Source organism: Lampris incognitus, chromosome 12 (genome assembly GCF_029633865.1).
Source record: "Lampris incognitus isolate fLamInc1 chromosome 12, fLamInc1.hap2, whole genome shotgun sequence".
Taxonomy (NCBI): domain Eukaryota; kingdom Metazoa; phylum Chordata; class Actinopteri; order Lampriformes; family Lampridae; genus Lampris; species Lampris incognitus.
The window spans coordinates 32,534,535-32,541,450 of NC_079222.1; the positions used below are offsets into that span (position 1 = coordinate 32,534,535).

Below are 6,916 nucleotides of genomic sequence, written 5' to 3' on the forward strand. Positions count from 1 at the left end.
AACTGCTCTCTCCGGTCAGGTATATTTCCTGCAGCATTTAAAACAAGTGTTGTTAAATCACTTTTGAAGAAGAGCAACCTTGATGCCACAGTTATTGCCAACTAGAGGCCCATCTCCAACTTACCATTTCTCAGCAAAATATTTGATAAAACAGTTTATTCGCAGCCTAATAGCTATTCAACATCAAACAACCCTTGAGCCATTTATCAATCATGTTTCTGATTTCACCATAGCACAGAAGCAGCCCTTATCAAAGTTGTGAATGAACACAGATTCTAATAAATTGTATGTTATCTTGCTCCTGGATCTCAGTGCCGCCTTTGACACTGCTGACAATGATATTTTACTAGAGTTAAGAAAATTGGGTCGGCCTTTCTGGACCTACCTACAGGACAGGCAGTTCTTTGTGTCCATTGGAGACTTTGCCTCAGGCAAAGTGGGTATAATGTGTGGGGTACCCCAAGGCTCGTATCTTGGACCATTACTATTTAATCTCTATATGCTCCCACTCGCACATGTTGTACAGAAACACAGAATAAATTGCCCTAATTATGCAGGTGATACATATCCCTATCTCCTGATGACCTAGATCCCATACAGCCCCTAAAGGAGTGTATTGATGATATTAATCTATGGATGGTAGATAACTTTTTACAACAGAAAAAGACAAAACAGAAATACTCCACTTTTGGTGCAAAGACTCAGAGACAGAATTGCAGCTCATCTCAGCTATCTGTCTCTGAACTAGAAACCTTGGTGTAATCATAGATGGCGTTCTAAATTTTAAGAGCCACATTAATCATCTCACAAGACCAGCCTTCTACCATCTTAAAACATTTCAAAACTAAGGGACTTTCTATCAAAATCAGACTGTGAGAAATTAATCCATGCATTTATAACAAGTAGACTAGACTAACGTAGTGGACTATTCACCGGCCTCACGAAATCAGTTGTGCGCCAACTACAGTTAATTCAAAATGCGCCAACACATGTTCTCACCAGAACAAAAAATTATGAACACATTACACCTGTTCTTAGATCTCTGCATTGCCTCCCCGTCAAAACTAGAATCGATTTTAAAGTTCTGTTGCTTGTATACACAAAGCTCAAAATGGCCTTGCATCTCAGTATATAAAAGACATGCTAATTAGACACAAACCAGCAAGAACTCTCAGGTCCAAAGGCAGTGGTCTTTTAACCATTAAGCAGGGAAGCTGCCTTTTGTATTTACGCCCCACGTAGATGGAAAGCCCTGCCTGAGGACCTGAGAGAGGCCCCCACACTGGACACCTTTAAAAGCAGGTTAAAAACATCACTTTTCACAACAGCCTAAGGCCAAGTTCTTGTTGTGTGTGTGTGCATTTTGTGTATTTTGATGTTTGTGTATTCTGCTCCGATCCCTGTATAACTGCACTAACACCTTTTGATATAGATGCATATTTATTTTCTGCATTTGCACATTTATAATTGTGTTGCGATTGTGTTGTCACTCTAGGCCTCTCGTGATCACAGAACTATGGTTACGATGCGCAGCCTTCGTTATGCTGTGATCTCTAGGAAAATGTGTTTAAGAGCCTGTGACGACTCTTAATGATTTGTAATATTGATAATATTCAGCAAATTAATTCCAATCATGGCCACAGCTGGAATGGAGGAGTTGCTCATGAATCATATAATTTTGTGTGCGCTCAGCTCTCTTCTGTTCTGAAAGGCAGATTTCTGCTTTCTGACTGGAACAGGCTGTCATGTTTAAACAATAGGCTATTTACCTGATAGTCGTGTTGTATTGGAGTCACAAACAAGCCCGTGTGATCATTCACTTCTGATTCTTGTGGTGCTGCTACACGTTTAAACTCAAATTAACCTTGCAGATGAACAATTTAAAGCCCTCCAGTCCAGAGTACGAGGAGGCTCTTCAAGCCAAAACACCGACAGACAGCTGAGGCGCTGCAGTTTTAAGTGATGAAAGTCAACTGTTTTGTTTGCTTAAGCACAGTGTCTGTGTGTGTGTGTGTGTGTGTGTCTGTGTGTGTGCGCGCGCGCTAAACACTTGAAACTGCTGTCTTTAAATCGCATCTGCAAGTCTTGCAGAATGCATTGCGGTCCCCTAGTTCCAACTGGACACTACAGTTGTATGGATTGCTTCGTTGCAGAGAAATGGAGCAGCTTATTTCAGTTGCTTTGCTGGCTGCGTTCACGTGATGTTTGGGATTCATAAAATAAATAATATAATACTGCAAACAGTGTTGTAGTACTCCAGTCCAGGACTCGTGACTCGACTTGGACTTGAGCACTGATGGCTCAGACTTGGACTTGAGCATTGACTGCATTCGGACTCAGAATTTGGAGACGAGGACTCGGACCTGTTAACTGATAAAGACTGTATTTTTGTTTTGTTAGTTTTTCTGTAATAGGCCCTGATACTTTGGCACAAGATATTGATCGCTATATTAATACCGTAACATTATTCAATTTCCTGCAAGGGCAGGCACGTGCGCTCCACCTACATGCGGATTCACGTGCATACCCTCACGTTCAGTAACAGTTCGTGCTAAGGTGCCTAACTCGAACTCGACCCAGACTCAACCTTGATGACTCAGCCTCGGACTCAGGTAATGGGGACTTGACTCGGACTCGACTCGGACTCTTCTTTGGGGACTCGGACTCGAACACTGGGGACTCGAGACTCGACTCGGACTCGAGGTTTAGTGACTCGACTACGACACTGACTGCAAATACTAACGACAGGACAGTAAACTGTAAGTAACTGTGATCCTTCGCGGCCTCATACCACATGATCATTCTACCAAACACTGTTCTATCTAAAATATACAACTGGTTTGAGTTTCTATAGAGAGGAGGCTTGAGTGCAATGCCTATACATTAAAGATAATAATAGTAATAATGATGGGCAGCATGGTGGCGCAGTGGTTAGCACGATCACCTCACGGCAAGAAGGTCCTGGGTTCGAGCCCCGGGGTAGTCCAACCTTGGGGTCGGCCCGGGTCATCCTCTGTGTGGAGTTTGCACGTTCTCCCTGTGTCTGCGTGGGTTTCCTCCGGGTGCTCCGGTTTCCTCCCACAGTCCAAAGACATGTAGGTCAGGTGACTCGGCCATACTAAATTGTCCCTAGGTGTGTGTGTGTGTGTTGGCCCTGTGATGGCGTGGAGGCCTGTCCAGTCTCCCCGCCTGCCGCTCAATGACTGCTGGGTTAGGCTCCAGCATCCCCTTGACCCTGAGAGCAGGATAAGCGGTTTGGATAATGGCTGGATGATAACTACATTTATGTAGCACTTTCTCTAGCCACCCAAAGTGCTTCACATTGAAGGGGGTAACTCACTTCAACCACCACCAATGTGTAGCACCCACCTGGGTGATGCACGGCAGCCATTTTGCACCAGAATGCTCACCACACATCAGCTTGAGGTGGAGAGGGAGGAATCATTGAGCCAATTACATTAGGTGGTCAGATGGAGAGAGCCAGGTTGGGAATTTTGTCAGGACACCGGGGACCCCCCTACTCTTTGTGATAAGTGCCATGGGATCTTTAATGACCACAGTGAGTCAGGGCCTCGGTTTAACGTCTTATCCGAAGGACGACATTTCCTACAGTACAGTGTCCCCGTCACTGCACTGGGGCATTGGGATTTGATATTTGTTGTTTTTATAAGGACCAGAGGGAAGACTGCCCCACCAAACACCACTTCTGGGCAGCAACTCAGTTTCCCCGGGAGGTCTCTCATCCAAGTACTAACCGAGCCCACACCTACTTAGCTAAAAGATGATTATTTTGACCTTATCAATGACTCGGGATTCGTGCGAAATAATTAACAGCAGCCCCACGTATCATACAGGGTACCACGAGAGGAACTGAGTGGACGTTGCCCCATCAGGTGAATTTTGTGCCCCCTCAGCAATGCTGTGCTGCTCATCACTAGCGGTGGCTGAGCGTCAGGTGGTGAAAGATTGGGTTGTTGATAATTCATAAAAGCCGCAGGGGGGAAAAAAAGCCTTCCAAGTTTTGAGATGAAAATAAAAAAAAAAGAAAACGGTCGATGAGTAGGAGGTTGACAGAATGTGGGCTGTCAGCTGAACAAGGGTTCTTTATGAAATCTCAATTGGCGCATTAACAGGAAGCATTACCATGTGCCAGGCACACACTGCAAGGCGTTCTGGCTGCAGATGGATGTTTTGCTTCCGGTCCGGAATAAACGACAGGCTATATAAATAACGTCGAACCGTCTCAGCTGTTCTCTCTTCACTGAGTAGCAAAGCAAAATGTTTCTGTATTTGAATACATTTCATACAGTAACGTGCATGGATACGTAGACACGTTAGCCCTCGGCTAACGGGTCAAGAGATTTTAGTCGACTGGTTAACGTTGTCGCTTGCGGAGTGGGAGACACGGGTTCGCGTCCCGGCTGTGTCCATCGCGTCCATCCATTATCCAAGCCTATCCCAGCAGTCATTGGGTGGCAGGCGGGGGAGGGGGGGGACACCCTGGACAGGCCCCCAGGCCATCACAGATATCGCTAGACAGATAGGACAGAGAGACATCACACATCCTCCTTTAGGTAATCAAAATGTCAAGGATAAAAATGTAACAACACAATTACAAGATCTGCTTTACTTGAGGAGCCTCACCCAGGAGGCCGCGAAAGAGATTGCATTTTCAAGGATTACACACAAAAACAAAACAAAAACAAAAAAGCTGTAAGTAAATCAGGACAAGGTATATTTCACTTCTGATTGCCCCCACAGATAAAAAGGAATTCATTTTAAGGTAGTAGACTACATACACTTTTGAAATGACGTCCCGAGAACAAAAAATAAATCGGGTAATAAAGGTCTCTATTGTAATGAGATAGACACAAACATTTTTTTTTTTTGCAATGATGTTGACTCCTTCTGGTACTCATGACATAACTCGTTATTGCCATTCCAGCATCCCTAATGGAGAACATCAAATCTGTGGCGTTCTTAGAAAACAAGCCTTTCCATTTTATAGTCCATAACATTTCCACTTTAGCCAAATGTCCATCCATTATCCTGCTCTCAGGGTCGCGAGGATGCTGGAGCCTATCCCAGCAGTCATTGGGCGGCAGGAGGGGCGACACCCTGGACAGGCGGCCAGGTCATCACACACACACACACACACACACACACACCTAGGGGCAATTTAGTATGGCCGATTCACCTGACCTACAGGTCTTTGGACTGTGGGAGGAAACCCACGCAGACATGGGGAGAACATGCAAACTCCATACAGAGGACGACCCGGGACGACCCCCAAGGCTGGACTACCCCGGGGCTCGAACCCAGGACCTTCTTGCTGTGAGGCGACCACGCTAACCACTGCGCCGCCAAAAATGTGGAGCGCTTCACGAATATGCGCGTCATCCTTGCGCAGGGGCCATGCTAACCTTCTCTGTATTTTAGCCAAATATATAATTCATAAATGCTCAAGTTACAGATATGGGCACAAGTCCATGAGTACTGGGATGGCATCCGGTGCTTTACCTGTGCCCCCGTCCATAGGGTTCAAGTCAAGTCAAGTCAGTTTTATTTGTATAGCCCAATTTCACAAATTACAAATTTGCCTCATTGGGCTTTACAGCCACACAGCATCCTGTCCTTAGACCAGCTCCCTAAAAAGCCCCTTTAACAGGGAGGAGAAATAGGGAGAAAGCTCAGGGAGAGCAGCAGAGGAGGGATCTCTCTCCCAAGACGGACAACGTGCAATGGGTGTTGTGTCGGGAATGGCATCCAATGTAAGACTTTGCCAAATCATTATGTCGTCTTCCTGTTTTATTTTGAAGTGCTTACCGGTCTTGTCCTTGTAGTTCCTGCCCCTGCTTTCGCCACCAGTCAGCCCCGTGTCTTCCACACCCTGTTCCTCGTTCCCTGATTAGCTCCTCAGCATTCACTATACGCCCCTGGTTGTCCTTGCCAGATGGGCTGCGGGGTTTGCCACCTGGTGGTCCAAAAGTTTTTTTGTCCTTGTGCACTTTGTGCCCGACTTACCTGTGCTTAACTCGACTGGCTGAACTTTGGACTCGTGTGTTTGCCGCCCGCCTCTTGCCTGTTGTGGACTGACTTCCCCAGTAACCTGAGCTGAATCCGGAATCTGTTTACCCGCCTGCACAGCATACTGACTCCTTGGAGTCCTGACCCCTGGCTGCCTCTGCTTATTAAACCAGGTTTTACCATATCGTCCTTGTCTGGGTTTCCTGTGTTTGGGTCCTCCCTGAGTTCGTAACAAGGCTAAATAGTGCCTTGTTTTACCAACGAGGACTTGAACAACCACAACGTATCACATCATTTCTTGCCCCCCCCCCGATTGACGTCAGCTCCGCCATGTTGGTTCTGCCACGATGTCTTCTACTACACTACAAATCAATGTTTTGTGTCAAACATACATATACAACAGCGCCCCTAGTGGGCGTGAGGGGGTAAAAAAAAACAAGAAAGCGCCTACCAAACGATCAAAGTGATCTCGTACCTCAAATCTCTGATTTGAGAATTTTTTTTTAAGATATGAACGGTCGTTTGACAGCACTTCTCATCACCGCTGACGAAGAGTAGCCTTCTCTTCCTCTCCTTAGAGTTTGCCATGTCTTGCTTCCAGCCGATCCGGTTTTGATATGCAAATCGGCTGCCACTATAAGGTGTTTCCGCTTGGCTGCTTCCGCTCCTGTACTTTTCTTAACAGCCTTTCAACTGCGCCGTGGCGGGAGTAAGACGTGCCGTACTTCTCCTCGGAGTACTGACGTCCGCTCATTATCCTTCTGCAAATATGCTTGCATTAAAACAATTACTTCATCATCACTATTCCCATCACATTTTGTTCCACGTCTGTGCACGCCGACATATAGTACATGCATACCCACACCACGTGACCCCCGTGCAGCGCGTG

General features: G+C 46.1%; 1 non-coding gene across 1 annotated transcript; it reads right to left on the reverse strand.

The window, feature by feature from the left end:
- Nucleotides 1-5,365: 5,365 nt before the first annotated feature.
- Nucleotides 5,366-5,472, reverse strand: LOC130122281 (U6 spliceosomal RNA). The gene has a single exon (XR_008811194.1). It is a non-coding gene; the product is annotated as a U6 spliceosomal RNA (small nuclear RNA).
- Nucleotides 5,473-6,916: the final 1,444 nt, after the last annotated feature.